Here is a 27,842-nt window from a genome sequence, read left to right on the forward strand (position 1 = left end):
TATACATAGTTTTTGACAAGAAGGTTTTATTACATTTACAAATTAACAAGTTTGTACAAGTCCTGGCTGTTTATGTTCATTTTTGCTGATTGTACCTTTAAGAATTTTTAGGTAATAATTTGTTTAATTGTTTAATTGTTCAATTATCTAATTTACATAAGGATTTAAAAAGAGGTTCAACACAAGGATTGTCAGTACTCTGAAGATGCCCTGATGTGTGTGGGTGAAAGCGCTTAGTACAATTTTGGTTAAATAAATAAATAAATCGGTGGTCTGCAGTTGTTCCTGGTTCGCCTTTTTTGTTTTACTAGTTCTGGAAGTTTGTTTTTATTTGCTGGTTTTGCAACTGTCTGAAAGACAGAGCCTTCAAGTCCATAGTAATGTTTCTTCCTTTGCTGCTGGTAGACTTAAGGTCCTGTGTTACTTCATCTACTCTTAATCTTTGGCAATGATCTCCCCCTAGAACTACCAAATCTTAAACTAATAATGTATGTAAATGATATTTTGCTCCCACAGTTCAGTATAAGTGATTTTGATATGCAAACCAAGTTACATAATAACGTTACTCAACTGTGCACTTGGTTTATATCTGACAAGCTATTAATTAACCATAAGAAAACTGTCATGGACTTCACCTCAGCCAAGAAATTACCCACTATCTCTCATATTGTCTTAAGAGATATTTATGGGAACATGATACCTAATGTCACTGAGGTACCTAGGCCTTTTACTTGATACTACTATCACCTACCCCACTCATACAGATATAGTAACTAACATATTCCTTGCTCAATTAAAACTGTTGCAAGATCAGTCATTTCCTCTCACTCACTGCTTGCAGGGTCATTTTCAAAAATATTTTAATATTCAAATTGAAATATGACCTTCCTGTTCTCATTATGGATTCAGCTCACAATACCCACAAAATACAAGCTGGTGAGAAAACTATCTGCAGATTCATTTTATTACTTTGCTAGAACATTCCAAATGGCATCCAAAGTGCTCTTCTAAGTACTTAAATTTGCAAGGCTCTAAAATATAGTCACTGACCTATATCTAAGAATAAAGCTACCTTTACAAGACAACCCTTATGAACTCAGAAGTACAAAGGACAACCATTTATCTCTGGTACACCCTCCATTTAAAATTGCTGTAGGTGTGAAAGCCTTCTCTAGATTAGGACCTGCTACCTGGAACCACATCCATAGTGACATCAAAAACTGAGAAACCATTAAAAGCTTCAAAGATGCATTGAAAGAGCATCTGTTTACAGAATCTACCAACAAATGCCACCACCACAACAATGGTTAAGTAACTTACTAAACCACCTATTTAGTCTTATAACAATGGCATTTTATATGTGTTAAATTTATATGTATAAGGTGGTATATGTTTATGATTTATATGTATGATTTCCCTGTATTTTATGCATATCATGGCTTGTATTTTTTTGTTTTTTATTAGCTCTAATGTCAATGTACTCACTCTGATCTTCAAAATCTTACCCTGTTTGAACAGAATGTTATCATTATATACTGAATTTCATGGTTTAAACATTCTGTATATGGTATTGTTGATTAATAATATCCTAATGTATGTTCTGCAAATTGAGCTTAGGTCGCAGCTGAAAAGGGTCAATAGACCAGCCGTTGTAAAGAGAAATTAAATTAAAATAAACTTTTGCATCTCTGTTGTTCCAGAGAATGGGAAGAATGCATTGTGGTGCATTTCAAAGAGAGGATGATACATTTTTCCCATGTGAGTTTCTTTGCAGGAAGAGACACTCTTGGTTTAATATAACTACAGAGCACTAATGAAGGTGAGCTCAGGGCTGAACATACAGAGGTGCCTACACCATCAGACATGTGCAAATGAGCCATCACAATTGTCATAAAGAGATAAAGTGAAGGATCAAGCCCTGACTATGACCAACGTGACCTGTGTTCAGTTAGTGGTAGCACTTGATGGAACTGACTACACAGGGAGAGGAGTAAAAATGCTAACTAAACCTGCTTTTATCTCTCATGGCAGAAGAGTAGAAAGACATCTCAGGCATCCAACAATTACCAATGTACAAAGAGGAGAACAGACAAATGTGCATGCTCTGCTCATTCCAGGAAGTTGCATTGTTTTTAGGCTTAGATCATCCATGGAAGAGAGTGACAGACCTGTGTTATGCACATTACATGTGTCCTTCCAGAAGAACACATTCTAGATGTGTAGGGAGTTATGGCTATAAAGTAAAAACCCTGGTTCCAAAATGGATGGCAGCATCACTTCAGTGAAATGAATGGGTTGTAAGGCTCTCACCTACTCAGATTGAATGGACTACTGAGTGGCTGGGGGAAGACTAGATAGTCAATGGCAGACCAGCAGGGAGAAAATCAGATATGCAAGAGTGCTGCTATAACAGAGATGCAAAAGTGTCACAGTGATGGAGGAATGCATGAGTGCTCAACCAATAGAAATGCATAGAAGTGCTACATGGCTAGAGGTGCACTGGAGTCCTCTGCTAACAGAATTTCACAAGAAGAATTGTATAGCTGTGTTGCAATAACAGATGTGAACAGGAATGTGGCACTAATAGAAGTGCACAGGACTGTGGCACAGCCAGAGGTATGCAACAGTGTTACATTAAAAGATGTCTGCAGGAAAGCTGCAATGGCATATTTAGATAGGATACTGCACTAACAAAGGTGCACCATGATTCTTTACTAGCAAAGATGTGCAGGTTTATTGTACTACTAGAGGTAAACAAGCATACTACACTGATAGAGGTGTACTGGAATGATGCACTTACAGAGGTGGAAAAGAGTACTGCACTAAATGTGGTGGGAAGAAGTGCTGCATTAAATATGGGTGTATGGGAGTGGTGCACTCAGAGGTGTACAGCAGTGCTGTAATAACAGAGGTGCACAGAAGAGGGTCATAGAATTGTTGCTCTAGCAGAGGTGTTCAGGAATTCTGAATACATATGTGCACAGGAGCATTGCACCAACAAAGATGTATAGGAATCCTGCATAGGAACTGTTCTGGACTGCTACAATTACTGTGGTACACAATAGTGAATAGTGATGTCCTAACAGAAGTTCACAGGAGTGCTACACTAACAAAGGTAAAGGTGTGTAAGTGTTGCAGTTATGCAGTTTTTCAGGAGTGCTGCACTAACAGAGGTGCACAGGATTTCTTTATTTACAGAACTGTACAGGAGTGCTGCGATAACTGAGGCACATAGAAATACTGCAGAGAGACACGTGTGCAGGAGTCCTATGCAGTGCTGCAATCACAGAGGTGTGCAGAAGCACTGCAACAGTGGTGCACATAAGTACTGTAGTTACTGAGGTGCGCTGGAGTGCTGCACTAACTGGGTAAGGTAGGAGTAGTACACTAGCTGAGGTGTTTAGAAATTCTGCAATAACAAATATGTGCAGGAATTCTGCAGCAAAAGACATCCTGGAGTGGTAGAATGGTGTAATGCAGAGGTAAGATGCAGAAATATTGTAGATAAAGAGCACAGGTGATGATAATGACACAATCTCTTCTTACTGAGTCTGACAGAAGGCATGGAAACAAGGACATTGTCCCTCTTTTGAAGAGAGAGATTATGGCTTACCTTGATGGTCACAGGATGAATATTTTATGATCGAAATGATACAGTATGTAGGAAACACAGGGGCAGCCAGTAATGCCCAAAGCACATGCTCATGAAGTGTCACAGCTGCAGAGAAAAAGTCTGGTTATTGCAGAGGACTGGTAAGATAAGATGGCTGCTGTTGGCTGGTCTTAAGAGGAAGTGGACATTGGGCTTTTGTTGTTTTAAGCTGCTATAGCAACTTGTTATTTTTAATGAATTGCTTTGTTGATGGAGAGAAGAAGTGGTAGCTGCCAAGCCAATGTATAGCGCAAGTACGCTGGTGAGTTTCCAGGGTCACAGACCAATGTAAGATTGCTGCAGCAGTCTAGGAAAAAAAGGAGAGAGAGTCTCAGCCTATGTTCAATAGACTTCCGAACTGTCCTGACTTGGAGGTGGGAACAAAGGCCATGAGGGAAGGAAAACAGGTAGGTAGAAGTGGTGAGCAGAGCCTGAAAGCAGAGAAGACGAGAAGTGTGCATAAGGACAATGAAAGAGTGGTTGCATATGAAAAAGTCAGGGACAAACAATCTCTGAATTTGGGGAACAAAGGAAAGATGTTTGGGTTGCTCTGCAAAATCTATACTGTTTGCAGGAAAGAAGGAGAGTGAAAGAAATTAGGGTTAAAAAGAAAAGCATGTTGTTAGCTTCATAATGACATAGGACCCATGTAGATGGAGTTAGAACAACAGGAACATTAGTCAGATGTTAGAATACACTGCAGAGAAGTATGAATAGAGGGAATAATGGCAAATAGATTTCTTGAGTCCCATTGAATGCAGCTGGAAAAAATGGAGAAATGGTGAGTGATGCCAGGCAGACAACCGAAGGATGTCAGGGATGAGTGATGGATGCAGGTACAAGTCTATTGATTTTAGCGGTTAAATATGATTCTGTTGCTCATGCTACTGCATAGGACATCCAGTGGGATGGCAAAAGAAGATGAGCTGTATTGAATTGTCCTGAATTGTGTTGAAATGGAAATGTTTGGCATTTTGGGGGAAGGGAAATGCTATGTACTATCTGCCCTATTAACTTCCAAAAAGAACTTAGCTCTATGAACTGGTCAGTCCTAAAGCATCTACCACTAGATGAAAGTGTAGCATATTTTAATGCCAAATTCCTGACCATACTCGACTCTTACACTCCCACTCGCACCATCAGAGCTAAATCTAATACAGCACCCTGGCTTTCTAAGGAAACCAAATCAAAAATTAGGCTTAGGAATAATACTTTTACAAACACTAAAAACCATTTCCCTGGACAACCTTGATATTCGATGGTTCCTATCCTATCTAAGTGGTAGGCAGCAAGCTGTCCTATGGCAGGATAAACTGTTCACCCTGCTACCTCTCACCCTCAGAGTCCCAAAGGGCTCTATCTTAGGTCCTTTACTCTTTTCAGTTTTCATTAAAAACCTTCACTCAGCCATCCCTGAAGCAACCTGTATCTAATACGCTGATGACTCAACACTGATCTGTATGGCCTCTTCCCTGTCCAACTTGTAAACCTTAACCCAGAATACATTTCACACAGTTGAAAACTGGCTCACTAATCACCACTTGCTTTTAAACACCAACAAAACTAAATTACTCCTCTTCACCCCAACCAGTAGATCCACCCCCTCACCTTCCCCATAACATCCACCAATGGCTCCTTTATCACTCCTGAGACTCATACTAAGCTCCTAGCTGTAATAGTTGACAATAATCTCAAATTCGACCTGCACATCAATAAAACTATCAAAACCGTTAATAAAAAGCTTGGCCTACTATATAGAAATAAATCCTTCCTAACCCCATTAGCTAGGACTGCTACCGCCTGGTCCCACCTACTCTCAACCCTTCTCTATGCCTCCCCCATTCTCACCAATCTGAATAAAATGGAGCTAAATAAACTTATTCGCTGCTATAACCATATTGCAAGATTTGCCACTGGCTCTTCATAGAGGTCCCATCATTGCCTAAACCTTAAGCTCCTCGGATGGATCAAACTACCCACATTAATCCAGTTCAACCAGCTCATTATCACCCACAAAATACTATACAAACCCCAAAACACTCCAGCTCTAACAAATATCATAAAACCATATCATAACCTCAGACCACTTAGATCATCCAACAAATCACTTGTCCAAACTCAAAAAGCATCTAATTCTGCTGCTGACTCCCTGTTTGCCAACTTCATTGGAAAAACATGGAATTCTCTCCCAACTATTCTTACTCAGGAACCCTCGTTAAACCATTTCAAAAAAGGCCTCAAACAATATCTTATGGGACATTGGCTCTGTCCCTGTACCAACCCTGACTAACTCCTACCTTAACGAGCTGTCTTATGCAGGCCACTTCTATCTTGCTTCAGTACTGATACCAGCCACTTCTGTCTGATATGCAGAAAAAGTATTTATACTCCCTCCCTAAGACCACAGGGTATGTAATTTTGTAAATAAGTTGTAAGTAACTTGTAAATAGTTCCTATCTCATTGTGTGCTGCTTAACAACTCTAGCATATAACCTTGCTTCTACTATATTCAACATATATTTTGTAATCACTGTCATTCTTGTGTAACCTCCTCTACGGGGCCACCTCTCTAAGTGCTGTATAGATATTATTGTTTTATAAGTGAAATTGTTTAATTTTGTAACCTACAAACAGCTGCGGAAAGCACACATTCAACCTCTTCACTTAAAATTGTTGTATTGTCGCTTCTGTAGTAATAATAGCTCATCCACTTGGTAAAAACAACGAGCCATTTATTAAATAAATAAATGTGAAGCAAAACCAACTGTAAAACAAATAAGACAAAGAAATCCTGTTAAGCGCTTTCGTCTTCACAATGTGAAGACTTCTTCAGACAAATTGCTTTCTCCTACAATCCTTCTAATTATATCTGTAAGGTATTTATTTATTAGAAAGATTAGAGCAGCTTAACATAAATGCCTGTGTATATCCAGGCATAAACAAAATGTATTCTATTTTATGTATATTAAGAATAAAAAACATAATAGATGTAACTGATGATTAAATAACATTAAACATCTAATAGTATAATCAAACATGTTCACAACAAATCATAGGAACGTTTATGTTTAAGTATATTATATTTCTTTAGGTATGTAAATAATATTAATGTATTAAATAGTAAGCTCAATACTTGGATTCACTATCGTATACGCTATGAGCTATTAAACAGAGTAAGAATTGGTTCCGCTTATTTAGACATTATCGTATTGAATGTGTGGGAGTAGTACAGATACTGACGACACTACACCATTTATTTTCGTATTTTTGAATTAGGTAGCTAAGCGGACCCTCTTTAAGGTCCATAGTACTTGAGGACATTTATTAACTTACAGATATATGAGTGGAGTAAGGTAACAAAAGTAGTAATTATTAAATGTTTATTTAACAACTTAATAAACTATAAAGATCTTTAAAGTTATAAGTTAGAAGTGAACGAGCATATTTACACTTTGCAAAAGTACGCAAATACAAAAACATCAGTAAATGAGTTAAAGTGTTCACAGCAACTTCGGACTTACATTGAGTCCAAAATGGTGTAGCTAGTAAGTAATTAGATTTGACTCGACTAGAATGTGTATGTATGCATACAGTTGTATATATATAAAAAATTGTACTATTTCTGTTTCTGACAGGGACATGAACTATTTCACCTCAAGTAATTAATTAAGCTCAAATGGACCAGATTGCTTCTCATTGCATACACCTGTGATGCCTTATGGTTACTAACACTATTTTCCCTAATGTTTCACGAATATTATTTAGTCCTAGTGGCTACAGTCATTGACACCACTAGTGTAAGTAACATTGGGGATTATGTTGGGTCTCAGATTATAACCAATTTATAATGTATTTGAGACATGGATGCCAAGAAATTTACCTTGAACAGGTAAATGTTGGAATCCATGTTGAGAATATATAACAGAGAATTATGACTGAAGGCGCATTGATAATTCTTTATAGTGCACTGAACTTTATCTGTTCCATGTTCTATGAGTTACAGAAAAAATAAATAAATAAAAAGGAAGAACAAAAGAAATAATATAGTGTCTTATTGGCTTTGAAAACCTCAGCATCAAATCAGTAGAATATCTTTCTCTTACACTTGATAATTATACTTTTTCCAACTAAAGTTTGTAAGTGTTCTCCATCTGAATCTGATTTTATTCTGCCTGTGTAGAGAGAGTGATAAGCTTATTTCCCCATTGTGAAATTAGGGAGGCATTCATACCTCTCAACTCCTTAGACAAAGAGATCTGAACAAAGCCATAAATAAAAGTGGGACAAAGGCCCCAAAATAGGGACAATTTTGCTCTTATAAACTTAAAAAGTTTGAAGAATAGCAGGTTTTGCATTACCATGAATTTTCTGAAGGATATGAAGTCTGAAACTCAAATGTCTGTCATTATTTTCTAACTTCAATCTTTAATAATTTACCACTAATTTGCCAGAAAAACACAATTTTATGAAAAATGAACCAAAAATATGAGGCTAAGAAAATCTGTACAGTTGAGAGGTATGGAGGTGTTTCTGAGAATATTTGCTGAAGGATAGCTAAGCTCGGTGGGAAGCCAGCAGTAGATCAGATAGACAAATAAAAAGGGAAGATTTTTGTAAACCAGTTTTTATTACATACTACCATTACAGAAATCGATCTGTAATTCATATTCTATGCTATGTGTGTTGTACTGTTAAAAATGCCCTGTATATTGTAAGCAGTTACTTTACATTATGCTGACATAATTGTTATAGGACCTGTTGGAGTAGTACAGTAATGTTAAAAGCACACCTATTTTAGCCATTGATCTTTCTGCAACCCTAAATTTTCTTACTAACCTGTAAATATAATCCATGTCTGCTGAAAAAAAAAAGAGTGAGACACTGGCTGAGTACATGGAACAGATTATCATCTAAGTACATTTACTATGATGCCAACTTAAAATGTGATCATTGAGCTTAATTACTTGAGGTGAAATAGTTCATGTCCCTGTCAGGGACGACACATGGTAAAAGTGAAGGGGTAGATATACTAAATAAAGAAAATTTGGAATATTCAAGTAAGCAGCCTGTTCTTGTAAGGTGAGAGGACACAGTGGGGTGATCTACCTAGACAATGCCCCTGCAGTGATAAGCTGAAGCCTTAACTATTAACCTTAACCATTAACCATCGTACTGCTGTTAGTTCCCTTAATTTAATTATACACCAATTTCGAGGCTTCTCTGGGAGAACTCACCAAGTAGTACAGAATTGTTTCCAGATGTCTCTGTGCTTCACTTAAAATTATGTGATTTTGTAAGAAACAGTGAAAATTACAGTCACATTGTAATAGCTTGATGTACTCCTATGCATTGCCTATATTTAGAAATGCATGTTAAAACTGCTCATCTTTCTTATTGGGTAGTACCATTATTTAAACAGTGACAATGATTTGGACCATTCATCTATGTTTCTTAAGATAAAGGTTTGACATCTTTAAAACTTATTAAAGATTACAAGAGTGATTAGCCCTAGCTGCCTTTACAGATGCTAAATTGATTTGGACATACATGTCAAGTAATAATCTATTTCGCAAAGGTGGAAACAGCTGGTGATTTTCACTTATGACAACTAAATCATAAAGTTCTACATCAGCAGTTCAGGGTATCAGAATTATCTCCAAAGCAACATATGGTGCCGTCATAAAAATATGCAGAAAATAAGTGCACATTCTTTATTTTAATCTCAGATCCTACAGGAAATAAATGGGGGGAGGGCGATTAGTTTTAATCTCCATGTGCCTGCACAAAGGAATAAGGCATTTTTTAAAAAAATCTGATAGTGATGGGGGAGACAAAAAAAAAACCACTCCTCCTACTGAACAGTTAATGAGTTCTTAATCACAGATTAACCATGTCTACAGTCAATCAGGATGACAGGAGAGATACTTTAAATTAACCTGTAAGCTGTTTCTTTCATGAATCCAAATCTGGTCCCACTATGGCCAGTAGGAATGAAAAGGTATGATTGTGGATTGAGCTGGTAGATTATGAGAAATACAAATAGAAAAATTATGTCATAATATGACATCGGTACCCTGTTTGAGGAAGATCATACTCAGCCTTAAACTTCACTCATGGTTAGTCTGCTATTATACTGGATGATACCTTTGTAACCTTGTGTCTTTCCCTTGACAGGAGAGAAAGTGAGCCCTCTGTGCTGTCAGTGCAAACACAATGAAGAATCTAAGGCATACCTCTGAACCTTTTAGCCCAAGAAATCTGGGCAAAGCCAAAGATGATAAGGGGACAAAGGCCCAAAATTAGGGACAGATTTTAAATATTGCTGTTATGAACTTAACAAGTTGCTAGAATAACAAAGATTGAATTTGGGTGCTTTCCTGATGGATTTAAAGACTGAAACTCAAATGTCTGTCTTTACGCAGTGATTGCAATCCTCAGTTATTTGCCAGGAATCACCAGTTTTATGAGGGTTATACCAAAAATATGAGGCAAAATTTTGGACATTCTGCAAAAATGTGGACATTTGTGAGGTATGATCTAGGGTCACCTAGTTTGTTATTTAATAAAAAAGTAGATTATACAAAATATAGATACTATTTAACTTGTGTTTTCAACTTTTCTAACTGCAGGGTCTTCTGAATTTTAGAGGCTGAAAGAATAAATAAGTATTATACCAGAAAATTAAAAAATAGATTTGTGAATGTAACACATTGTCAATAACAATGAAGTGATCACTCAGCCTCACAATACCTTCAAAAAAAGTGTTTTGCAAACTTCATAATAAACCAAGACATCTGCCAGAGTACTGTAGACCTAAAGATAAATATTCTTGTAAAGATGCTGATGTGACACCTGATGCAACATGTAAAACTGGAAGAAACAGACTCTATGGAAGCGGTCAACTTCTCATCATTTCCAACAAAATCAAAGAAATCATAACTAAGACTCTGTATTTGTTTTGTTAAACAATATGTTACTATATGGAAACATCCCGGATTTATTGAAATAATCTGAGGGCTGATACCAATTCATTGGCAGATACGGGTTGTATCATACCCAAATCATTTTAGACCAGCAAGTCTGATTTGAATTCTATGTAACATTATGGAAAGATCCACAAAATACCTATGCAGAATGAGACATGAGACCTCCTTTTAGATATAGAACTGAGTGATTTTTTTTAAATGAGGCTTTGCATTTTGAATGTGCTGGTATTCTTTGAAGAGGTAACAGTAGTACTTAAGGAACCTCCTCAAAGTCACATGCTGAATCACTGAAGATAGCTGATTCTGAAAGATTAGGAAATGATTTGGGATGGATCTTATGTTGGCATTAAGACATCCATTCGAAAACAAATTCCATGCAATGTTCAAGAACAGCATAATCCATACAGACTCCTGAATAAAAGAGAGGTAGTGGTGGATGCCATCAGCTGAAAAGGCAACACATAAACTGTGAACATTATAGGTGTGTATAGTGAGCCCTGTGGCATCCCATATTCCAGAAGAGGAACTGGGTCAATTAACTTTAGAGACCATCTGCTTGGTAAGACCCCATGATGTAAGAGTCAAGCCAATCAAGACCACTACCAATTAGATGACAGTAAGACTTCATCATTTGACCAAGATTAGTCCACTGTGTCAAATGACATGGACAGGTCAAGGTGCACCAAGGGGCATATAACCATTGAACCTTGTCATAAACATGCTCCTTACAAGCTGAATAATGTCTTTTTTGTTGTGCTTAGGTCTACCAAAACAGGCATAGATCAAGGAGGTCATGAAAAGTTAGCTAGGAGTATGTCTGCACATGTACTTTTTTCTCATTAACCTCAACTGTAAAATGAAGATTAGTAACAGCAGAATATTTCCTCAGTATGTCTCAATCAAGAGGTGGCTTCACGAGAATAGGAATTATGAATGCTACATTTAAAGAAAATGAAAAAAAGTCTAGCTCATATAGTTATAGATACCTACTGGACTGGTTAATCAGCATCCATGTTCAATCATCCCATGTTGCTTAGGATTGAACTTATCCAGTTAAGAAATGGAAGCTATGAGAGAAGTTTTCAATAATCCTGCAAAATGTTTTCTGATGCTGTTAGGTGGACAGGGTCATAGTTATAGGATCTTTTTTATTCCATTCCTTATGGAGAGGAGTGATCTCAAAGGGTTTCGGGTAGCCTGTACATAACTTTGCAGGAGTGTGTTACTAAATAAATGATGTAGGGTGGAATATAGAAAGTGAGTCAGAGATGATTTTACCTGTAACACTACCTATATCCATACTACAATTAAATTTAACATTGATTATGCTAAGTATAGTATAACATAGAGTCTGAATGATTTGGAACAGGAATCTCTATACAGATCCATGTGATCAGTGGATATCACATTGAATACTCCAAGCCTGAAAATGTTTAATAAATATACTGAAGATATTACCACTCTCACAGTAAATGTGTTTATATTAATATAAACAGCTTGCCAGACTTGAAGTTTTATTTATATGAATAATATATTCATAAATATATAAATCACCCTAAATAAAACCAAATAGCAGATCATAGGGTGTTACAGGACTCTCTCAGTGCCCCTGAAAACCTTGTTCAATTCATACATATGCTGGATGAACTTCAAATACATGCTTTTATCGCTATTCAGTCTGAGCTTAACCACTAGCTTTGTCCCCAGGGTATGGCACACAGCAGTTGTGATGCTCATTCTCAAGAGCAGTCCCACCACAGACTCTAAAAACTACAGAATTATTAGCCTGATGACACTGATCTGCAAGATTATGAAATAGATCATGACTGACCTAATGAACTGCGATATTAAAAATCTTATAAGAATTAACCCCCCCAGCATTTTTTGTATTGGGCAAGTGTATATACTGCCTAATGAATCTGTTAAACTTCTTTGTGAGAGTCACACAAACTGGGGACAGTGGTCAAGCAGTCCATACAGCATATCCTGAGCTTACCAAAGCATTTCCTAACATTCTAACATAATTGATAAGGTAAATGAGCTCTAAAGCTCTAAAACAGTCCCTACGTGTGTATGTTTTTCAGTTGATAGTAAATTAGTTGATGGACAAAGCCCACAAATAAGATGTCAGGTGCATCCTTGGAGAATATGAAGGTGATCACTGCAGTTTCCTAATGGACCCATAGTAGTTAGAGCTAGATCATGGTCAAATGGGGTCCTAGGCAGGGTAATGGATTGGGGCCCCCATCACTACAGCAGCCCAAAGTATGTCCTTAAAGAAGAAATGTATTTTTTTAATAAAACTGTTGTGGCATCCCTTGGCCAGTGGGTCCCTCTGTCCAGCAGCCAGCCAGCTGGCCCTAGGTAACTGCCTAGATTGCCTAGTGCTGTATCTGGTTCTGATAGGAAGACCTCTACTATTTGACATATACTTATCTGATCTCCAAATCAGAAACTGGGATCTCTGGTTAAGCAAATTTGTAGGTAATTGCAAACTTGGTGTCTCCCATAAATCCTCTTCTGACTGTTAATAGCTGGTGCACAGAAAATGAACAAAAACTAAATGCTAAAGTGCCCAATATTGTTGCATATGGTAAACTATCCCCCACCCAGCTTAGAATATAGACAACAGCCCAATCCAAATAAAGGTGTTGCAAAAGAACATAGGTATATAATTCCCTGTCTTTTGATTACAGTATTGCAACAGTGATTAGGAAATCCTTCTGAATGGCTCAGCTGATCCCAAAAAATATCTCTTCTTGATCAAAAGAAGCCCTTGCCTCCCTGTTTTTCACACTGATCACACCCATCATAGAACATAATGCCCCTTTTGGGATGACTCCGGGGGTTCCTAACAAAAAAGATCATGGGCCTAATATACCTGAACCAGTACCAGATACTGGATAATCAACCTCTGTGTTCAGTGCCCTATAGACTCTGAAGGGATGATCTGTGCCTTGCTTTGTGGACCACAGGACCTGTTATATCTCTACAAATGAAATAGTCCATTGAACACTAGCACCAGAAACCTCATCCTAATTCAGCAAATAAAAAACAATCATGTTTGATACACAGATTGGTCATACAGTGCTAACCCCTTCTCTAAAATAAACTCACACTCCAGGTCAAGCAGTGTGACACGCTATTTTACTTTAAGAAGTACTCAGACAATTGTATAGGTATTCACAAATTCACTCCTGGCATGACTTGACTATTACTCTTAGAAAAAAGTGAGGTACAGTCTAAGGGCACTGACAAGCCATAAATGGCCACATGGCCCAGTGCCTTGTCATTTCTATTATTTCTACCAACTTCATTTTATTTCCAGTTATAAGAGTCAAATACTTTACATACTTTGGCATGATCTATAAGATTACCATTTTAAGGGGTCTGTAGCATGATATCACAAACTGTATTTTAGTTTTTAGTGAATGTAAGGATTTATGCAACCTGTGTACGTGTTTGCATTTGTAAAAGCTTTAAAGATAACTATACTGTAACTTTTCACTCTGCATCTTCCCAACCGAAACTCATAAGAAACCAAATATTATAAAACATTTCCAAACTTTTTGAATGGTTATCATATGAAACGTGCTCATTTCTATGTCATGAAATCCTTCCTCAAAGTTTTGAAACTGTCTCAGACATTTCAAAAATAACCATTTTTATAACTGATTTTAACACTTATTTCAAGGAAAGCAAACATCATTGTCTTATGTTCCTAGAGGATGAACATATTTTATCTTTCTGATCTAATACCTAATATTAAATCAAATGAATTGGATGTACTGCTAAGATTTCTAACTACCATTTGGAACTTGTGACTGTTAATGTTTTCAAAAAAATATATAAATACTGTTGTCAACAGATATTAGAACTATAGATTGAAACATACCCCCAAATTTAATAAACTCCATGTAGCCATGTCTACAGCTCCCCCTCGGCAGCGCACCTTGCATATTAATGAAGGCATGCTACTGAGGGAGAGCCATGTACTCAGTTACTGAATCACTATAGGGGTGTTTTACAGTGTTCAAAGATGTGTAACAGACCCCCTGCACTGTCAAATTGCCTGGAAATACAGCAGTGAATTGTGTTTACTTGGCTATTTTTTTTATTTGTAGGGGGTGTGTTATAGTGTCTGTAACACACCCCCTGCCCTGTCAAAATGCCAGCTGGCATTGAAATATAAATGTTAAAATTTAGTTTTCCCTTTTTTGTATTTTTTATTTTTATTTTTTTGTGTGTGTTTGTGTGGAGAGGCACGGCGCTCAGCAGTGCTTAAATGTAACCAAAAGCTATATAGAAATGTAGACCTGAAATCTTCACATCTACATTAACTGAATGGTTAGAATCACAGCCTTCTGTGCAGTAGGTGCATGGTTTGAATACCCAGGCAGGCCATTCAGCTTTTATATCTGATAGCATTAATATGTAATTTTTTTTTTTATCGATGTTGTTATTGATATTTGTTAACAGGGTTAGTCCAGCTGGTCCAGAAGCCCATTTTCAGTGGAGATATGAGGAGAAAAGCCCCAGCTGCACATAAGTGTCCAGTACATTACAGTCACACCCCAAGATGTTTGTTTGTGTCTTTCGGCTTTTCCCGGTTAGGGGTCATCACAGCGGAAACTCCGGTCCGCTAATGATTGGCAGTAGATTTTTACATACTGGCTTGCTGGGCCTAATGCACAACCTTCAACGAAGGAACGCCCATTCACGCATGCCGCTACACAGAAGACGCTCTAACTGAGAATCGAACGGGCAACGTCTAACTGTGAGGTGACAACGTTACCGCAGCACCACCACCGCAGTACCCCCAAGATACACCCCAAGATAATGTAATTAAAATACATAGGGTTAGGTCATGTACAGTAAAATACATACACATCATAATAAAGTATCGTTAATGAGGAATTCATGTGACTATATATTGTATTTATCTGATAAAAGTTTGGTTTGCTCTTACCTAAGCTCTGCTAAGCACTACTAAGCCAAGCCAATCAATGCTTAACCAGGACCTGTTTTAGCAGTATTTAGCAATGTGCAGATCCATTTAGCTGGTTTGGACACTGCTTTGCAATCCCAATTTAAGCAGTCCTCAGCTCAGCTAAGTGGGTTTGCACACTGCTAAGCATTGCTAAGCGTTTGCCACTTTAAGCACTGCTCAACTAAGCTTAGCGGGTTTGGGTGGTGCTAAGCTTTGCTTAGCATGTTTAAAAATGGTCTAGTGGTGGCAAAGGGTGGGAAAACATCCTTATTTAAGATGAACAGGCAGGAATACAGCCAGAACCTGTTGGAGTTTAATCACTGCAGGAGCTATGGCTCGAGTTGAACAGTGTGCATCTGGGTGCAGCGCTGGAGCATTTTGGAATCCAGGGTCATGGTTGGGCTCCTTGTCAAACACCATGGTGACCAGCTGCTGCAGGGCCAGTACCTGGGCACTGAATACAAGTCAGAGGCCTGGGATCATCTGGCATGTGACCTCACCAGTGCGACTGAAATACCCCACACTGGTGAGCAAGTGGATCATCATTATGATGACCTGAAGAGAAGAAAGGGGAGTTCTTGGCTGAGTGGATCCAAGACGCATGGGACCTCAATGCTCCAGAAGTTTGTAAGTATAGGAACCATTGAATTATCAAATTCTACTATGAATATCTGATAGACAGGTATGCATAATTGTGTGTTTTCCCCCCACAGCTGCAGAGGAGAGGGATTGCAACCTGGAGGAACATGCAGGGTGCCTGGCCAGGATGCACCGAGACTGTGATGAGTACAAATATATCTTGCAATATATAGTAACCTAAGTAAGGAAAAGTACATTAGTAACTCCCAGTAGGTATAGTCTGTTGTGAGTATACTGCAATGAATGTGTACATAGACCTGGACTGATATAAGTGAGTATTGCCCAGTACAGTTCCATACAGATGAAAGCATGAAACACGTTACTGTTATGGAAAAAAATTTAATACTGCATCAATAATGTCTGGGAATAACATGTATACTGTATTAATAATACATGGCCTGGTAATAAAGTAGACATCCATTGAAAATGTGAAGGGAATAAATTAACTACATTCCTAATCTACAGAAAATACAGCACAACTGCAGTCAAAACTGTGAAGAAATAAAGGTAATACTGTACAGATTTGTGTGATAAGAGATGTCTTCCAACCCCTGCATTATTTAAACTGTAGAGCAATAAAGACTGTCAGATGTATACCAATCACTGTGTCATGTCACCCTCAATAAAGATGTGTTCTGTCAATTGTGTATATTCTGGACTGTTGTTCAAGAAATCAAATATTACAGGATTTGTGAAGTAAACATGGGTATAACACCATAATTTGAATGAAGGTTGGCCAATAAATAACTGTCATGCTAAAGTGTAGATGTGAAGCTGTACTACAAGATATAATGCAATATGATATTTGTTCTGCACTAAGATCTGAACCTAGAGTAGCACTGTCTAAGGTATTATAGTGTGTTTCTCTCAGGATTTTCTTGTGTTAACCTTTGCATTTCAACTGTATGCACCCCTGAACATAGGTACACTGATGCAGGAAAATATGAAAGTGTAATAGCTGTAGACTGCAAATATACCATCTGCAAATGTACATGGCCCAGGTAGGCAACTTGATATGGTCTGTACAGATCACACATATTCACATCCACAAGGGGTTAATTGTGTACACCTGCATTCCAAGTATTAACAGTTCACCTACTATCTGTTTTATGCATGAATCTCATGCATGCATTCATGTTCAACTGTCACTGCAGTCTTGTGTGATACTCTGCCTATACTACCAGGTCACACTTTGTCACCAGGTGAGAGTTAGGTACATATCACTCAAACCCAAGCAGCAGTAGCTCAGTGTGATATGCAATATATATGTTGTTCATTTTGCCACACACAGACCGGGGTTTGAATCCAGGGACAGATACTAAGATATATTTATAGTAACAGCAAGTAGTACTATTTATAGAAAGAGTTATGTGTTCTCCCCACAGGACTTACAGGTAAATAAATGTCTGTAGTAGCTGTATGAAGGGTATACTAATGTCTGTGTCCAGATGTAGTAGTGTGCAAACAGCATTTCTTAGCAAGGTGATAACACTCCATTAAATAAAATGACATGAAATACAGTACTATTCCAAGTTAAAAAGACAAATTAAATGGTCTGTTGTTGGTATTGCTGAATGCCTGGTGCATCTGTGAATGTCTGCTGATAGTCTAACCCCATGCCTGCCAATGACGGCAGGATAAGTGTAAACTCTCTTTACTGTGCATGATACATGTCTCTCAAGTGTCATGCTGTCACTGATCATGATTACTGCTGCCAAAAACCTTGGGAACTCATATAAACCCAGTTGGAGTATGCCAGTAGCACATTCACACATCAGTGCAGAGTACACCTTGGTAGTCATATATGTTCCCCTGACATGTAATAGTCCCGTGTAGTTATTTACCTGTAGGTGTTACAGCTTGGCCAGTACCATCTCATCTGGATAGCTTGAGAGATATGTATATGCTACAGAAGCTATAGGACACTTGTAGGTATAAAGTAAGGGCAGACCTGTAGAGTATTGAGCAGTACTGTTGTGAAAAATATAGCCTATACAGTTCGTAATGGAATGTCTTTCTCTACTGCCACCCATTATCTGCATCACAAATTATTATTCTTATACTATGGGCATGATTCCATTTTCACATATGATGTTTTTAAAACCTAATGTTGGGCCTTGTGTTGTATTATTGGTTACATATTATAATAGTTGCATACTAACATACCTTGTTAAAATACCTATGTTGTTGGCCTTTTGTCATAACTATTACTGGCATACAGTTACAATAATGACTGTTATTCCATTTATGTCTGCGTTCTGTATGCCTTGCAATTTTATTGTTCTGGGTTAATTGGAATACCCATGCATGCTGTGGGATCTGCCTATCCCACCTCATCTGCCCATGGCACCATGTTGCAGCACATCTGGGACCCAACCTGGAGCTGCCTCCACTGTTGATCCTGCATCACCCTCAGGTGGAACTACCTCAGGGGATGAGGACCACCCCCCCGGCATGGGAACGGAGAAGATGTTGTCACCCGAACTCAGTTCCCAGGGATTGTGTGCAGGATTATCCAGTGTGATTTGGATGACTGACTGCGCCAGATTGAGGGCAGACTGGTGCACCTGGAAGGGCAGGATGGTCCCGGCACCCAGCCCCCAACAGAGCCACCTTTGTGGCCATGAAGGGGCAGTGGTGACTGCACATGTGTGGGGAGCTCAGTCCCATTGTTTCTATCTGGAGGCACTTGGTCCTCAGATTCCCAAACACCCTCCCTGTCCAAGGTGTTTACCCCCTCATGTGCCATGCACCACCCCTGTCTGATGTCTTGTCTGTCTTGTCTGTCTGCAAATGTAACCTCTCCTACCCAACATACCTCCCCAAACATACCTACTATCCTTCCCCAACATTTCACTCTCTCATTAAAAAAAAAGGGGGGGGGTTCTGCCCTGCAAAGAAAATATCAGCCCATACATAGCTATTCATTTTGTCCTCATGTACACTGCCATCAATCAAACCATCCCAGCAATTAATCAACAAAGTTATGTTGCCCACATACCTCCTTGTGAGATGTGAGGCTCCAAATTCCAAATTGTCCACAACATGCACAGCTGTTGTAGAAGAAATGGAGAGCTATGGTTCTTTCCTACACCTGTCCTGCACATCCCTACCTGCTTTTCATATTGTTTTTTCCCCCTGCTTGCCCCCATTTCACCACTTTCCTATCACCCCTTTTGGCTTTTCTTTTTTTGGAAATAGCGTGGGTTTAAGCAGGACTAAGTGCTGATTGGCATCACAGTGCATCACACAAACCCACTTAAAACTGCTTTAATCACCTTATCTGATTCTGACACTGTTATGCACATCAGTAAAATAATCACCCTTGCCAAGTCTCGAACCCAGAAACCTCTGAACTACAGCATAGTGTATCATGCCCACTAGGCTAACTCAATATATCATGATGTCACATCAAGAAAAATATAATCACCCCTGCCTAGTATTGAACCCAGGACCCTCTGAACTACAGCAAAGTGCATTAGCACAGGAAGCCAGCTCAGTTATGGAGAGCAGCTGGTGGTTTTACAAAGATATCCTGATTACCAGTGACACACTAATTCTACATATAATGTGATAAATGACAGCGTACTTGGGCCTGTGATGCAGATACCTAACCAGTACACAGCCAAAGACATTTTGATGGATGTATTGTAGGTCTGCTATATCAGGTAGAGCTGAAACTGCACAGACTGTTGCAGATTGTCCACAATTGTGCCACCTACTTATGGCATGATTGTCATCAAACCTATTCTGTATGCTGAAGTACTGGTATGTCAGTGCAGATTGAGGTTACAAAAGCATGACAGACAAGCCAGTGTCACACGTCATAGCCATCCGAACTCACATGTTCAAGCCAATCCTGTGTAACACACTATATGCATGCACATATGTCATGGATCTATACCTCCCATAATAATGACTCAGTAGCTCTATCTTTTACATTCCTACCATGTCTGACATCTGGACACCCACAATTCTGGCACACAGTCTAGTCTGTTGCATGACAACTACAGGCTTGTCAATACAACATAGAAATAACTGAGCTCTGCAATGTCCAGCAGAACTGGTTGCTGCTATTGCAGTCACACATGTCACAAATATGAATACATGTCCTAAATATCCCCTACCACTCTCTGGATGGCACCGCTACTTAACATATGTACCAGAGGCACATGCCTCACCTGGACTGTTATGGGTACCCTCACATTGGCCATGCTGTGACACAAGAGCTGACACTGCTCCCTCACTGACATATGCAGCGTGCTGTCCCCTAGTGTGTTCACAATCTCCATTATGACTCCTGGCCAGAATGCATCAGCTGCAGCCTGCTACACATGCAGCAGTATGTTCAGCTACCTGCTACAGACCTACCATACCTCCCAAATACCTAGAACAGGGCGTCCACACAACACTCATACATAAAGGGTTGGGGGGAATGTTCATGTTGCAGGAACATGCGTCACAATCTGCCACTACAAACATACACAGCTGATAGACCAACATCACTGCAGCAGCATGCACATCCAGATAAAAATTATCTTGTAAAACGAAAATTCACATAGACTGGTAAAACAAAAAGGCAAGTCTGTGAAACGTTGACTTGTTTAATGCAATAACCTTTTCAAAAAGAACAGCAAGCAAACTTGAAACAAAGTAACTCAACAACGACGATCACTTCATATGAGACCGAAGTAATAATTTTAATGATTAATTGGAACTCAGTATATATATACATTTTTTATATATATTTTTTATATAGTACTAGTATTGAATACAATGCACACCCTTGAAATACATATAGATAAATTTTTAAATTATAGTAACATTTTAAGTCAAACAATTATTTAAGTATTTATTAGTAATATAATAAAATAAATCAAGTTTTGACTAAAGGTATTATTAAATTAATGAGGCGTTTTGGTATAAATATTTTACATATTTAATATATGTTTTTATTGTAAATTTATGTAGTATAATAAGTATATTAGTCTAGAATACTTTTTTAAATATATGTGTATAAAATTGTGTAGGGTTAATGTGATTGGTTAATTACTATGAGTTTAAAGTATTTAAATGGTGCGTGAACCTAACAACGGATACTGTGATGATACCCCGGTGTGTAGGGGTGAAAGCGCTAAGTATCGTTGTCGAGTTACTTTGTTTCAAGTCTGCTTGCTGTTCTTTTTGAAAAGGTTATTGCATTAAACAAGTCAACGTTTCACAGACTTGCCTTTTTGTTTTACCAGATAAAAATTATGTATGACACTCACATCTGCCTGTCTCCTTACTGACCCCAACACACATTATTAAACAGTAACCTGCCACAGAATCAGAAAGTCTAACAATGTCCAAACATAGCATGCAAAACTGTGGACATACCACATCAGTCCAAACAGTGAACAGTATTTCTACCTACCCTCTGTGATAATGTAGTTCCCATACCTCTATAATGTCCTCCTCACAGGCCAGGAAAGGGGTCAATGCCTACAGGAAGGCCTTAGTTATAGCACTGTGTTGTCATGCATTAGCTAATGAAAATGCAACCCAGCTGTTCTGGCTGCTATTAGCAAGTGTGAGTCACAAATTGGTGCACAGGCAATCACCTGTTGATGAGCATTACCTACAAAAGGCAAGTTGTTGCCTATGGTAAACAGGTCTGTGACTTTCTTCTTGAAGACAGACTGTGATTTCCAAGGAAAACTACCACTGGATTTCTGCTCACAAAGGAGTACAGCACTATACCAGGTATGTCATAGAGTTAATCATGTAATGGAATGCATATGGGGGATGTAGTCATGGATAATAGGAATTTTAACAGCAGGTCTCAGCAACATATCTTGGAATGGCATGCTGCTGTTACTCAGCTGTCCAACATCTACAGTCTTCCCTTTTGGCTCTGTCTGCAGTGACATAGATCACAGGTCTGGCCCTTGAGTCCCCCCAGCAATGGCCAGCTCACATACGAATGCTACTGGATTGTCTGTTGTACAATAGTGACAGTAACTACTGGTGGATACAGCTGGCATATCACATCATGTACTGTCAGTGAGCCCCTCAAAGTCTGTGAATGTCATACAGGGTTAGTTCAGATATTGTCCAGGTGTCTCTGACTGTTCCTGATGCACTCTGGCTAGGTCACTGTGTACTCCACACCTGTATCTCATTGCCTGACAGCTATGGCTAGCATACTTGGTGACCCCTTGCAGCAGGACAGGAGGTTGTAGGCAGTAGTAGTGGGGGAACACAGGGTTAACCTCAACAATTGTACATATTGAGCATACAATGTAAGCAAATGAATACAGTACCAGATATTAATGTACCATTACTGAGTTCTGAGTGGTCTGGCATGTCACAGATACATTCCCCACACTCTGGGTCAGCCATTACATATTGCCCAACTGGTTTCCAAACATTCACATGTGCCAAGCAAAGGAACTACATATATCAGGCACATGTACACATTCCACAAACATCTGGATACTGCAGATGTTTGGCACCTACGAGGAGGAAACCTTACACCACATATGCAGTGCTCTCAGGTATTGTGTAGCACAGATGTTGTTGGAATGTCCACATGCACTTGTAGTACCACTCACTTATTTGTCAGATGTTGGCTGAATGACATGGTACTGTAATGTTGCCCATAGGGGACACACCACAATCAATGGCAGTGATGGTTGTGGACACATAACAACACAGTCTGTCACAACACACAGGCCATAACTGGTATAACTAGGACCATATGAGGTTACTAAGCTATGGGCTTTGAGCCATCATATGCCTAGTCCAGATGTTAGCCTATGTGTATGCAAGGCAGCACCTGATGCCCCAGTCCAACAGGGATACAGGTGGTATCCCTAGGGTGTATGTACAGGGTGACCATTCCACAGCAGGGTGAGTGTGTGGGACACACATCTGAGTCACCAACAAGCTCAGATGATGTCACACACTAGGTTGAGGGTGTGTGTGTGTGTGTGTGTGTGTGTGTGTGTGTGTGTGTGTGTGTGTGTGTGTGTGTGTGTGTGTGTGTGTGTGTGTGTTAAAAGAATGGAACTTGAGTTGCACATGTGCAGCAGTCCCAACAATGTGAAGTCCATGATTGCCCTGCATGCCAGATAGAGGTCATTTCTGAGGAGCATGTATGAAACTAGGTAGAGGGTTGGGCTTATAGCCTATCTGTGTATAGTAGATGTTTGAGGTTTTGGTATTCCCTAGTGGGGGGACATCTGTGATGTCCCCAGCTGCTGCATGTGCTGTGTGAGGTGAATGATGAACGGGGCATTTTACACAATAATGGGCCTCATTGGGGAGAATACAGGGATTTTAGGACCCCGTGTCCCTGGATGACATACTCTTATGTATGAGATGGGCCACATAGAAGGCTTACCATACAAGGGAAGCAACATGGTGGTGAAATGTCATGTTGCCATCAACCTGTGTGCACAGATCCCTCACAACTGATTGCGTGCCTAGGATGTTGTTAGTACTGTGATACTATGTGGTTATGTCACTCCCCCCAAAGGGGTTGACCCTGCATTTTATGGTATGTGGCCTGAGGCCATGTGTCTGCCACCAGTCATGTATCTGCATGAGACTCTCCTAGGCAGATGTCCATATCACTAGGGAATCCGGAGACAGTACACAGCATGCAGTCATCTGCAGACATGGTCGGCCATAGTACTGCACCTCAGATGTGTACATCACTCATAACAGAGGCCCAAACACAGAACAATAGGTTATGCCACTAGTTATGGGTCAACCGCTTGAGGTGGATTCTCCTCTGTGGATTAGGTGGGTCGTATCAGTGCACCAGTTTGCTGCCGCTATAGTAACATATGGTGTGATGCATACTTGGGAGCATATATCTATTATGGCCAAGTGTATTTTACTGTCAAAGACTTTGTCCATGTCAAGGTAGGCAGTGTGCACTGTCAACCCCCATCCATGGCTTTGGTGACTGTGTCAAAGAGGTCAAATGAGTATAACAGACATGATCCCTCCCTTAACAAAGCCTAACTGTGCCTGATAGAGGGTGTGGAGGTTGCCAATGTCCTTTTTAATGAGGTTCACTATAAGCTGTGCTATGGCCTTGCAGAAAAGCCTAGTTAGGCTGATGGGTGCATAATGTGATGGATTGGTGGACACCCCACCTTAGTGTAAAGGAGTGACAGTGGTTGTCCTTTACACAGCTGGGACAAAGGCGGTAGTCAGGCTTCCTCTGAATACAGTGGCTTATGGTGTTGCAAGGTTATGCTTGTGGTCATGCATCCTGTGATGTGATAGGCTCCCATGGCAGATATATCCCATCATTCATATGGCAGTGATGACCTGTTTCCTACATACAGGAGATGGGGGCAGGTACTGTGGACATCCTGATATACTGATGGGGGGACAGGGAGTGAAGCCTACACTGACTCTGTCAGGCATCAAGTATGTTACACCGACAGCACTGGTATAGCTGGTGTCCTTGACCACCACAAGTGAGCAGAAGCAAATTCTTCCTGTCATGTTGCAGACATGCAGAATGGGAGATGATTGTCTGTAGTAGATGTTGACAATGTGTGCTCTGGGTTTGCTGTGCAGGTTTCCAGGAGTGAACCCATTTGCTTGTTCATGCTAAGGAGACAATGCTCCAAAATGGGCACCTGCTCCTACTTTGTCTCGGACTGTGGTATGTCTCCCCTGATATAGACACTTATGTATCGCAGATGTCCACCAGACAGGTGTATGCATCCATGCATCTGTACAAATGCACTTATAGCACTTGTGTATATGTGTAGACATAAGTGCCAGTCCCTACAGAGTCGTTGGGGACTGTGAAACTGTGGAAACTGTATTCCACATTGGAGGTATATGTATGTCTGACCCTAGCTAGATGGGTATTGTGGGATATGGTGACTGCAAACATTACCTCATGATGGTTGTTTTGCCATGGAGGATGGCACTGTAGGGATGCTGCAGTGGTAACCTGTGTTGTGTAATATCAACTCCAACACACCTTCATCTCATGTGAGGGCAGCCCCTAGCTGCACCAAGATGTTTGTAATACCACTGTTGATGGCTCTCTGGCCATTTGTGTGCTGGCATGGGTACATCTTCTAATGTATGTTTGGGTTGTTCAAGTGACCCAGGATCAGGGTACAGAGCCAAATCATAATACAGTTGATGAGGTCCATATAGGAAGAATGGGTTTCCTGGTCAGGATCAGGGTACAGACCCAAATCATAATACAGTTGATTAGGTCCATATAGGCTGAATGGGCTTCCTGGTCACATGTGGTGGCTGGTAGCTAGCTATGATTTGAATAGGTGTGTTGGCAATGGTAAACTGTCCCTGCAGTGTCCCCTGTGCATCTTACTGCCTGTACAGCATGAAGGTGTGCATGTGTGTCATATATACTGAAATCACATGTCCCATGGCATTTTTGCCCACACTTTAGGGTATGACTGTATGATAGGATGATTGACCAGGTAAGGCTGGGGTGCCTTCTGCAGCTTTGAGCCATGTGTGTGTGTGACTGCACAGATGTCAGCATTTCCCAGGGTTAAGAATCCTTCCATTAAGGGCCGAGTCATGTGTAGACTCCTAGCGTTTAGCAGCATCATGGCCGTCAATGTGTGCTGTGCTGACAGTTGTATGTTGGTAGTGATAACATCACCACTTGTCCTACTGAAGGCACTGTGGGGTGGCAGGAATGATTGCAGGATGCCTGAAGACAAGTTGAGACAGATGGAAGCCATCTCTGGCAAAGCATTCTGGTCTGTTGACCATATCATCCCAGGCTCACAGGTACTGGATCCCCCTGGAATATCACAGGATAAAAGGCCACATGTTAAAGTCAATCATTTCCTGAATGTATTGCAGCATTAGTCTGAGTGACAGCGGAATGCTGAATAAGGCTAGGGGCATACCTGCCTGGGACACATAATCAGTGTGCTCACTCATGTCTCACTGCATATAGCCCAGGGACGTACATTTCAGGTTAGGCACACAAACATGGATTGTGATAGACTCCTGACAGTATCTGTTGGTGAGAGACAGCAGTGCATATGTGATATGGTGAATTATGTTACCTGACACACAAGTAACTGTGACCATCCACATATACAGCCAGATGAGAGGCACATTAGTGTGTCTCACAGTGGAGTCTCCTATGTGTAATAGGTTTGACATGTGGTGATGCCTGTGTGGCTGTGGGACTCAGGTGTGTGACCATTTGTAGTATGTGCTGTGTAGGACTGTGGCTTTCAAGTGTGGCTTTGCCTCAGAGGTCTCCTTTGTTTGTGGATGTGTATGCTGAGGACATGTGTGTGTGTGTGTGTGTGTGTGTGTGTGTGTGTGTGTGTCTGTCTGGGGGTGCTGGTCAGCTGGGTCATGGAGAGGAGCTGTGTGTGTCTGCTGTTGACCTGCATGTGACAGTGATGTGTGAGTGTGTGCATGTACACAGTCAAGCCATGTGCCAGCCTTCCACGTGGGTATGTTGGACAGCTGTGGACCATACATAGCAGACTGGACAGTTAATCATCTCTGGCCATGAACACAGGAACTGGTTCTGCCAGGGGTATCACTGGCACCACCATGCCCAGAGCCAAATGTGGTGCTACTTGCTGACAGTGACCAGTGTCTGCTAGGTCTGTGTCCCTCACAGGACTGCCCAGGAACACATGCCCATGGCCTGCCACATTGTATAGTGTGAACAGCACCCTCCCATCAGTACTGCTGGTGGTACTGCCACTACAGGCATGTGACTGGGCATAGCAACGTGAGCCCTTAGCTGATGTTGTTGCTGACCTATGTCCATGTGTCCAATGCCCTACTCCCACCACATTTTCAAGCACAGGCATTGCATGATTAAGGACTGACAATGTCTCACACCACTGTCTATCCACTACATCAGTGAAATGATTTAAGGCATCACCAGTGCCGTGGATGGAATCATGCATGCCAGGCAGTGTGGGATCCATGACCCTGAGCATCCATCTGGTGTACCATTCACAATGTTTCTGTGCCTCCATGACGTCACAATGTCAACTGTGTGCCACAGCCTAGGCCTTTGGCTAACCCACACCACACCCTGTGCATGTGATGATACCCATGCAACATCCCTGTCATCCGTACCATTGATGCAGGGACATGCTAATATGTGTCTGATGCACAGGGTGAATATAGTACAGTTAATGGCAGTTTGTTGTGCAGTAGTTTTATGCCCTGGAGGTAATGTCTGCTGGCAATTGTCATGCCTACACATCAAAGTGTATGTACCTTTCTGCCATGATGCTGTATTGTTGTTAATATTACTGAGTGACTGTTGTCTCCCAGACCTTATTCTGTTTCTGTTGTAGGTGTCTGTGTGTGTACATCATGGGGATCTGCTGCCAATACAGCAACTCAGGATGGTATAGTGGCAATGCAGAAATGTGACATTGCCAAGGTACAGCTGTATATGTGCATGGTTACCTAGGTGCATATGTGTAGAACAGTGTGTAAGGGACAATGGGAGTGGACAGTGTAATCTTGCATGCATACCCCTTGAAATAACATACTCTTGATACATGTCACTTTGGAGTTCAGTAGA

The 27,842-nt window shown here is 40.2% G+C and overlaps 1 protein-coding gene across 2 annotated transcripts in view; it reads right to left on the minus strand.

The window, feature by feature from the left end:
- Positions 1-27,842, minus strand: part of LOC122813026 (CYFIP-related Rac1 interactor A-like) — a 1,136,056-nt gene that overhangs the window by 673,102 nt on the left and 435,112 nt on the right. The gene's annotated exons all lie outside the window — the stretch shown is intronic.

This window comes from Protopterus annectens, chromosome 1.part1, assembly GCF_019279795.1.
Source record: "Protopterus annectens isolate FY-2018-M chromosome 1.part1, PAN1.0, whole genome shotgun sequence".
Classification (NCBI taxonomy): Eukaryota; Metazoa; Chordata; order Ceratodontiformes; family Protopteridae; genus Protopterus; species Protopterus annectens.